Below are 10448 nucleotides of genomic sequence, written 5' to 3'. Positions count from 1 at the left end.
AGAGCTGAGAAAATACTGCACTTTCCCCCTCACTCCCATGCCATGCCTCTACTCACTGAGCCATGTTGTTTCTCTAACGGTTTTCTACTCCTGGAAATTTACTATTTCTGGATAATGGTTCCCAAGTAGTTGTTTAATTAAAGCCCCCATGTAGCCAATTTTATTCCAGAATTCTGGAATAGCTATTCTGGTAAATTCTGAAGTGTCGAGAAGCCCTAAGGCATGTGAAGAGAAGTGTGTGCCTGTCTCAATGAGAAGCTGTTAAAAGGAAGGTGAAAATAATAAGAAACTTGCTTATATTGGTAAATGGCAATGAGAGTGTTGCTGGTAGCATCATTTTAAATCATTCTGGCACACAAACAACTAGAGCTGTACAACTAGTTTAGAGGGGGAAAGAAGGATTGAATTAATTCAACTTCTTTTTAGATTCACACGTGGTCTTTAAGGTTACAATTTAGTCATTATTTGAACTCTCATTCCAAATAATTTCTTTGAGGCATCTTGGTCTCAAGCCTATGAGTTGTTCATTGTATATGTTTGATATATGAAAATCAAGCTGGGCTAATTAGTTTTGATTAGATGCATAGTTTATGATGTGTTAGTTCTTTGCCTTGATTGGGTTAATTTAGTTCTTAGAAACACGTGTTACATGTGAAAAAGGTATTTTCAAATACCTTTGCCACAAATATCCTCTAACACTGATTGGAAATTCCTCGTTTGTACAAACTTTCCTGCAGTAAACTTGAAGGCTAAACTGCATGTAAAAAAATTAATTCACTGGGAGCATGAACACAGCAGAAAATACGTATAGGATTTTATGTGAGCAAGTAGTCAGTGTTTTGTAGACTAGCCCAGCACCATTCACTATTGGGTTCATTAACTGCATCCACTAATTTTGTAGTCCTTGTTCCTGGTACTGAGCACTTACTCATGCATGTTCAGCTGCAGTAAAGTCAACGGGATTGCTTGTGACTTTGAGCACACCAGCAGAAGGGCCACCCCAGCTAACACCACAGTTTAGAAAAGCCAGGCTGCATTTTGATTACACCCCACACGCTCACCTCTCACACGCCTTGCTCCAAAAACAGGCTTTCAACTGATCTCTTGCGGTCCTACTGCTGCCGCCCTGCTTTCTGCGAGTCCGACTGCACACCAGCTCCACTGCATGCACACCCAGCCACACTCACCTTCAGCTTCAATTATGCCCTCTTCTCTCCACTAACATGTACTCACCCAGACACTTTCACATTTGGTTACATACCCAACTTCTGGCACTCACATTTGGTTATGCTTAGAGTGTTACACCCACACTTAATTACAATCACACCCTCACACTCCACATCCAGTTACACCATCAGTGCTGCCTACCTTCCCCCACACTCAATTATAATCACATGTGATTAAAGCTGCAATTCTGCACCTACGGTATAATCCTTCACTGGCATTCGCATCCAGTTATGCTCAACAGCCTTCCCTGGGATGCACGTCTGCTCGTCACATTCATGCATGCATGGAAACACCAGATTTCTTCTTTCATTGTGACAGTAGAGTGGGTTTTACTTTTTCTTTCAGCAACACAAACACCACTCACTTCTTACCGAGGAACATAATAATCTCCCGGTCCTATGCATCCCAGAAAATCACTTTGAGCCCTTATTTTATACCTCCTGCAGAATGTATGCTATGGTTGGGTTTATTTTAGTACCTAGTAGGAATTGAAATCAAGGTGCCATTTCACAAAATGCCAGGCACTTGAAACAAAAGACAGTTCCAACCCTAAAGAGATTAGGCTGTATCTATCAGCTGGAGAAAATGACAAGAGTTTCTTACGGAGGAATATGAAGGTTACCTACTCAATGCCCTGTTGGATTTATGGAGATGTTATAAAAGCAAATTACTGATATTCCTTAACACGTGGCCAACTACTCACCACTGCAGTGACTCGCTGTCCAAGCAGCCTGCAGTCGTCTGAGACAATCTGTATGTATAGTCTCTTCTGCATGACCGCACGGCCATCTTTTGCAGTTTGCTAATGGCAATGTGCAGGTGAAATCCTTCTTCTTCTAAAGTCAACAAAAAGGTTGTTTCAGTGACCTGTCAGGTCTTCCTGATGATAAGATCCACCACAGAGGTGTGTAAAGCCCACACAAATGCTAACAAGAAATCCGGGCTGCTATGGGACTGTTTTCACCAGATAAATTTAATTTCAGGAACACTAACCATAGTCATCACCATTAATATAAGATCAGAAAAAACAGAGAACAGAAAAAATATTGTGCATAGACACTTTAGAGGTGCAAACAAAGCAAGCATCATCTGTACCAACCCATGTGCACCCAGATGCACAGACATCTTATTTTTTCCCGTATTTAAAAGCCACAGTCAGTCTGAACCAGACTTAAGAGGAAGCTCTGATAATCTGAAGTAATTTCTAAAGCAGGTTTTCATTTAAAAGGATAAGGCAAAGCTCTGACTAAGAAGCCAATTTTCCAATTGCGCATTCCTGACAGGCACTTGGACTTGGGTTTTCTTAATCAAGACATAAAATGAGAGTCACACCAGTTCTTCTAGAAAGAATGGCAGGTAAAGGGTTGGGCGGTGGGATAGAGAAAGAAGAAAATAAAAATAAAAATAACAAAACCAAAACCACCCAAACCTAAAAAAATACCCTGCAGGATAAGACAGACTCTATGGATAAGTGCCGGCCGCCACAATAGGATACATATGGCCCGTTCAAAGATGCCTTTGCAGGGAGCCAGGCCACAAATAAAACAAGACATGTGGTGTGGGGTTGAATTGGCCACTTTTTTATTAAATAAACAATTGATCCAAATCAAGTAACTCTAAATCATTTAGGAGGTCTTTGTTGATCCTGACCAGAACTAATACGTGCAGATAAAGACTTGCACTTGGTCTAATAATTACCATTCCCTGCACAGCTACCACCCGTCAGAAATCCCACTTCTGTGTATCTCAAGGAGGCAGGAGAGAAGATGAGAGAGAAGACAGGGAGGGACACAGAGAGGAGGAACAATCTCTTTTCACCATCCAAGCATCTTAAGCAGTGTCTGAATCTGAACAGATACAAATGACAAAGACATGGGGGGACCAGTCTCAGTGTTATGGGGCTGGCACCCCCATTCTGTGCCTACCACCATGTGTTGTGCCCAGTGTTGCATGCAGGGAGAGCTAAAATACCATGACTGCTCCTACCATAATTCTTGGCAAAGTTGACAGGAGGGGCTTAGGAAAGTTAAGAAGGGCAAAATGCATCCTACAGTTCATTCGTGGAAAGATTAAAAGCCAGATCTTTGCTGCAACCTGATGACATTAAAGACATTCTTTCTAACGGAAACTATAACACAACACAAGGAAATTGGAAGGTATTTCACCACAGCAGTTGTCATAATCAACAAAGATGAAAAGGGCAACACAGAAAGAATATTTTGACTAAAAGTCTTGCAAAATTTTCCTATTTGAAGGGGATGAGGTTAGGGCTAGGCTGCTGTGAATACTCCCAGTTTCACTCATGTGATTATTGTGGCTGCAGGTAAGTTATTTTGCTCCACTGGTCTTGGATGACTTTCATAAGTCAGAGACCTTTTGGTCAACATTTTTCAAAGCTCTATTGACTTCTTGCTCCTCATTCTTTTTCAGGACCCCATATTTTAACCATCTTGGAGAAGGAAACCTTTCCTTAGAAGACATGCAAAATGTCACCATTTCATAGGACAGTCTCATCTACCCTGCAAAAATGGAAGCATTTGGGAAAATGCAGTTTGATCCTGATGTAACTGAAATAACACCTGTGAGTTTCTGCCATACACAAGGGAAGGATTAGGGTGAAAAAACAAAGGGCTGGGTTCAGAGGAGTGAAAAGCATGATGATGACAAGAAGGATTACTATTATGTCACTTGCTACTAACATGAAAAATAGTTTGAATGGTGTCACCACCTAGGACGTGTAGTCTTCAGCTGGTGATCAGTCAGTGCTAGAGATGAAGGTGGTGTCAAAATACGAAAAATGCCTTCAAAGTAGTGGTTTTCTGTAGTCCTGATCCCGATGGACCAGTCCCAGCCCTGAGGGTCCCTCAGGGTCTCAGCAGTGTTCCTGTGGCACCATCGGCATCCCAGTGCTCACTTAACCTTCTCTTGTGAGTGTTTTTGTGGATTTACACCCAAAATGATCCAGACCTGATGTTTGTGGTGGGTTCATTTCCTATGGAGTAAAAGCAGGGGGAAAAAAGCCAGCAGCACTATCTGTGCCATTATTAAAATCAAAACGATAATCAGGATAGATCAGAGAGAAACTTTACAATAAAAAGATCCCAATTAAGATTTTGGGCTTACACCTCTCAAACAGCTTGTGGGAAAATAGTAATAGCGACAACAATAAACACAGGAGCAACAAAAATGTGGGATCCCAATGCCTGCGCCCACAGTGAGAATAAAAAATGCAAAGCCTGGGCCACCTCGCCTTTAATTTCCTAACTGCTGTTTTGTAAGGCTGTGTCATGCTTCTCAGTTCAAACACGCTTTGGCTCTTTATTATTCATGGGCCTTTTTCTCAGTCAGTGGTGTTGAATAATAAAACAGCCCAGGATCAAATGGGCCAATTCTCCACGCCTGACACCAACTGCTACTGTTCGCTGGGCTCTGCCAAGCGTTGCCTCTGATAATGAGTGGGATTTGGTTAAACAGTAAATTAATGAATAATGAAATATCCAGGTTGATCAGTTAGAGAGCACGCTTGCTTTGCCCCTGGCCAAATGCCGGGGGCAGAAATTACTCTCAAACGGCACTTGCCTGTGTGCTGGGCTGGGTAACTATTTTACAGCCTATTGCTTGACAGGATGTTGGGGAGGGGGCGAGGGGAAGGGGGGAGGTCGGGGAAGCAAAGCGGGCAGGGCAAGGTCCTTATCACCCCGCACGGAGGGGAGAAGGGGCCGGTCTGGGGCCGTGCGGACCTTCACTAGGAGGGGGAGAGGGTAGAAGAGCTGAAGGGACTCGGTGGGGGGAAGGATGGGCTCCCCTCTAGGTCTTCCTCACTCCCAGCTTCAGCAGGGGGTTACTTCAGCAGGGGCTTACCTTGACCCTGGCTATCGCTGGGGTTAACCCAACATTTCTCTCCCCTCCCCCCCCCCCCCCCCCTTCCCCGCCCCCGCATCAGTGTCAAGCCTCGCCCCGCAGCAGCCTCCTCCAAGCGCGGTCCCGAGCTGGGCCATCCCTCCTGGCAGGGGTCGTAGCCCAGCCCGCAGCAAGAGCCTCCCGGAGCCGTGTGTCAGGTGGTTTTGGCAAATTTTCACGGGATGGGGCAACAGCTTATAAACAGAGAACTGGAGAAAGCGATGCAGCAAGGAGAAAACACCCCCGTAGTCTTCATTTTCTGCACCGGGAGAGATAAGTAGCTGTAAAATATTTCCCGCAGGTCAGTAGCACAAGCACGTATATATGTACACAAACACACACGCACGGTTTGCACAGCTGGAGGAGGGGGGGAAAGCCCTGCTTGGCTTTCACACTCACCCTCCAGAACTGCTCAGCACCCAGCCGGGGGGGGATGGGGGGGGTGGGGGGGTGGGTAGTGAGGGGTTGAGTGGGGGTATTGCTCCATAGAGAAACCCGCTCGAATTACCACCTTTTTTCTCCCAGAAGGGAAACTCTCCGTAACCAACTCAGGGGTTTGTTTAAATGATTATTCTGTCCAAACTTTCCAAACAACCCCCAGCTTTTCCAGCCGAGCCCAGAGCAAGGAGGGAGGCGGGGGGGGGGGAGGGGGGGGGGATAAATAAATAAATAAATAAAAAAGGAGGCGGGGGGGGGGGGGGGGGGAGGTGCGGGTGAGGAAACCTCGCTGATCCCAAAATACGAGTTTACATGTCGGGGCTCAGTTACTTTGGCTTGTCTCATGTTAAAGAAACCTCTGGAGCACAGGGAGGGAGGAGGTCCCTGTCCGCCTCGGCCAGCGCCCCGTGTCCCCCCACTCCGAGCACAGGGAAAGGCTCCGGGGTCCTGCCATGGCAAGGTCCCGGGAGAGCAGGACCGGAGGGGCTCTGAGGATGCTCTCCTTCCCTTCCTCAGCCTTCCTCACTCATCTTGCCTGCAGCGTTTGGCGAGGGCGGCTCCCCGGGGCAGGTTAGCGCCGCTGTATGCTTTGCTTGTCAAACAAAACCATCTCCCACATTCACCTTCAAATGTTGATATTAAATCCCAGAACTTTTCGTTTTTAAGTATTTCCCGCTCGCTTTAGACCAGTTTTAAAGAGATTTTTAAATCCAGCCTATTTCCATGAAAAGCATTTTTGGATAAAAATTCGCAGCTCTTCCACCACCAACCCACCCTTCCCATCGTTACCAGTTACTGGACTGTGATTTTTCTATGCAGAGCTGGAAACGGATTCCCTTTTTCCCAGCCAAAACAGGATCCACTCTGCACTGAAATAAAGCCGAGGATGGGGCAGACCGGGGCTTACTGTCATCCCGATGCTGCTCCCAGCTCTGGGAAAGAGCTGCAAACAGCTTTCGGTGGATTCACTGGGAGTTTTACAGGAGCAAAGGCTGTCAGGTGATGCTCTGTGCACCAAGAGCCAGATAAACTATTGTTTGAGCTGGTTTCTTCCTGGTACTTTGATGGATTTTTGCAAGGGGGAGAAATGTCCACACGCGTTTCATTCACCTCGGCGTTTTAATCGAGTAAAAACTACGGATGTAACTACAACTGTACCCAATGCTCTTTGTAAAGCTCAACACGCACTAATTTATCACCTGAAAAGAACTAAACGTTTCTGCTTTAAAGGACATGTTCTTCTCGACCTGAGGAAAGCCCCCTCCTCGCCTGGCGTCAGAAGGTGGCGGCTATTCCGCGCACGCCACTGTTTATTTAATAGCACTAACAACCACCGTCACAGCACCCCCGGGAGGTCCCACCGCACCGGGGACCGCTCAGGATGGTGTTTGCTTTCAAAACACCTTGCCAAGCGTTACACCCGGTTTTGTTGTTTGGATTGTTGTTGGGGTGGTTGGTTGTTGTTTCTTTCTTGATTTTTGGGTTGGAGGGGTTTTTGTTTGGGGTTTTTGTTGTTGTTGGGTTTTCTGGGGTTTTTTGTTTGTTTGTTTTTGTGGGGATTTTTTCATTTGCCCCATCCCGGGCAGATCTGGATGGTAAAAGGATTATTGTCTGTGAAAATTCGGGTGAAAAATACACACGCAAAGGCACACGCACACATACTCCTTTCATCCGAGTGTTGTTTTGAGGAAACCCCGAAGTAATTGCGTAAGATTCTGGGGGTTTTTTCGCCTTCATATTAAAGAGAGAGTATAAAGACACTATTAACTTGTGAATCCCCAGTGACTCCCTTCTCCCCTGCTCCGAACGTGTCCCCCAGCAGAGGGGTGGCTGGCTGGCAGGGAGGTGGGGGCAGCCCTTCCCCGCTGCCCCGGGCGCAAGATCAGGCCCGGCCGGGCGGGGAAGAGGGGGCTCCGCGGGGGGGGCGCGGAGGGCAGAGCCCCGGGCTGGGGGCAGCGCGCCGGGCAGGACCAGCCCTTGGCCGCGGCTGGAGCCCGTTGCAAGGGTTTCATTCCGAAGGCAAAACCCAAGAGTATTTTTCTTTTCCCTTAACTGATCCAAGTCAGTAGCGGTGTGGGGATGGGACCGGCTGCGCACGACGAAGCAGAGCGACGTGAGGTTGTGACACACAGTGTCCTAGGCCGGCTGTGCACGGACACACATACAGCTACGGGGGGAAATATGTGTGGGTGCCTGTTTGCGAGACAGACAGAGAAAACAATGGAATTCAGTGAATATATTGGTACTGGGGATTATTTAAGACATTTGACTAGTTCCATCATAGGGACACCAGATGTTATTTATGAGGTCTCATATAAATGTGGGCCATACCATGCAGGTGGGGAGGGAAAAGGGAAAAAGAAAAAAGGAAGAAAAAAAAAAGGCAAAAGGAAGAAAGAAAAAGGAGTTCACCCCAAAGGGATGAAAGACAAAAATTATGTTTATGACTATATAAATCAAGGTGAAGTTTCGTAATGGAAAGTAGAACTGCCTAGAGTTTGAAAAAGAGAATGGGGCAAGGCAGGAGAGCCGGAGAGAAGGTCCCTGCTGGTCATGACTGGGAAAGCAGATCATAGCATCAGACCGGTGGGGAGGGGAAGTTTCGATGAGCCAGGTTACTGCTGCTATTCATTTATTTTTAACCTTAGTTGGGGGAAAAGCTAGAAGAGGAGAAAGACCAGGAGGTAGAAAGAGAAGAAGGGGAAGAAAAAGAAGAAGGGGAAGAAAGAGAGAAAGAAAGAGAGAAAGAAAGAGAGAAAGAAAGAAAGAAAGAAAGAAAGAGAGAAAGAAAGAAAGAAAGAAAGAAAGAAAGAAAGAGAGAAAGAAAGAAAGAGAGAAAGAGAGAAAGAAAGAAAGAAAGAGAGAAAGAGAGAAAGAAAGAGAGAAAGAGAGAAAGAGAGAAAGAAAGAAAGAAAGAAGAAAGAGAGAAGAGAGAAAGGAGGAAAGAAAGAAAGAGAGAAAGAAAGAGAAAGAAAGAGAGAAAGAGAGAAAGAAAGAAAGAAAGAAAGAGAAGAAAGAGAGAAGAGAGAAAGGAGGAAAGAAGGAAGGAAGAAGGAAAGAAGGAGAGAAGGAAAGAAGGAAGGGAAGAAAGAAGGAAATAAAAGGAAAAGAAAAAAAGAAGGGAAGAAGGAAAGAAAGAAAAGGAAAAGAAAGCGAGTATCTGATCTTGGCTTGTTGAAGACCGTTGGGGAGGTGCGGTGGAGCAGAGATCAGCAGGAATATTTCTCCTTCCCTGCCACTACCCCTGCAGCCCCGCCGGTGTGCCCCCCACCCCAGCACCGCTACCTGCCCGCGGGGGGAGCAGGAGGAGAGCCCGGCCCCGGGGGAGGCAGGGCTCACCGGCAGCCTCCCGGAGCTGCTGGTTGTAGTTTATCATAAATATATACATATATGTGCCTTGAATTTGCAACCTTGACACTGTCGCCGTGAGCCTGGGAAGCTCGGGGTGAGACCTTCCTCGCCTCGTCGGGTCCCGTTTTAAAGGGAGCCCTCGGTTTCCACAAGCGGGTGCTTCTGCTGAGTTACAAAAGAGCTTTCCCTGGTGCATTTTTTTTTTTTTAATCCTCTTTTTACATAACTGTTGCACAGTTCTGGGACAACAGAGAAACTTCCTGATTCCCTCCTCGTCCCCCAACAACCCTCTCAGTCTCCGCCGGGAACTGCGAGAGCTGCGTTGAAAGGTTTCATGCAAAACGTATGCTGTACTAAAAATAATGTCATCGGTGCGATTAAAACAAAAGAAAACAAAACAAACTCAAAAAGCATGGCATGCACCCTGGCTTTTGGAAATCAGCTCCGGTGTCGCTGGGCTTCCCAGCACTCCCTGCCCACCGGCACCTTCCCCCCACCCCTGCCCGCAGCTGGGTCAGGGGGCTGGGGGAGGTTTGGGGGTCCCCACTCCTTGCCCTGCAAAGCCCCGGTAAAAAAGAGGAAAGGGCGGGGGGTGGGGGGATTCCCTTTTTTCTTTTGCTTGCAGCTCGGCTGCTCCCCCCACTTCATTTTCCCCCTGCTCGGACCTCGGGCGCTGCTGCCACCGTTCCGCTCCCCCCCTCCATCCCCACCCGCTCTCTTCATCCCGGGCCCCCCGAACTTGCTCCGGGCGGTTTTGCCATCACACCACGGAGGGAAAGTAGGTCACGGCTGAGTCCAAGCCTGGCTGAAGCCGAGGCAGCCGAGCCTCCAAAGCTTCCCCATAAAACAGACTTTGGGGTCCTCGTTTGCAACGTTGTTGGGGCTTTTTTATGATGATGATGATGATGATGATTTATTTTGGACACCTTGGACGATCAGCTGAGTCGGTTCCTGTAGTCCAAGCTGGAAGGAGAGGGAGAAGGGAGGTAGTTTGGGAGATGGAGGTGGGAATGGATTTAGTTTTTGCTGTTCCCCCACCCCCTTCGAGAGAAATGTTAAGTTGCAAAAACCGATCCACTGCCTGTTACAGCTCCTGCATCTCCCCGCCTGTCCTCTTAAACCACCACTGTCTCCAAAAACCAAAGGATAAAACCCAACCCAGAAAGTCTTCAGAGCGGGTATTCAGCTAAAACAGTTCACCGCAGTAAAGGAAATGCTTTAAACCGGTTTCCACCCTCCGGGTTCCCTGTTTGAGCACACGTGTGTGTTTGTTTTCAGGGTGACTGTGCGGACGGTTATATTGACAGTCCCTTTCCAGCCTCTGATTTACGGGGGGGAGAAGAACAACAAAAAAAAAAAAAAAAAGAAAGGTTCTTTCTATAACAACATTGAAAAAATTATTAATAATCCTGAGGCCCTAATCTTCCCAATCTTCCCCCTCTCTTCCTTCACCCACTCGCAGGGCAAACCCCGAGTCACTCCGGAGTGGCTCCGGCTTAGCCCAGGGGATCCGGATCTCCTCTCAGCTCTGC

This window comes from Falco rusticolus, chromosome 6 (assembly GCF_015220075.1).
Source record: "Falco rusticolus isolate bFalRus1 chromosome 6, bFalRus1.pri, whole genome shotgun sequence".
NCBI classification, from domain to species: Eukaryota; Metazoa; Chordata; class Aves; order Falconiformes; family Falconidae; genus Falco; species Falco rusticolus.
Note: the sequence above shows the minus strand (reverse complement) of the source record.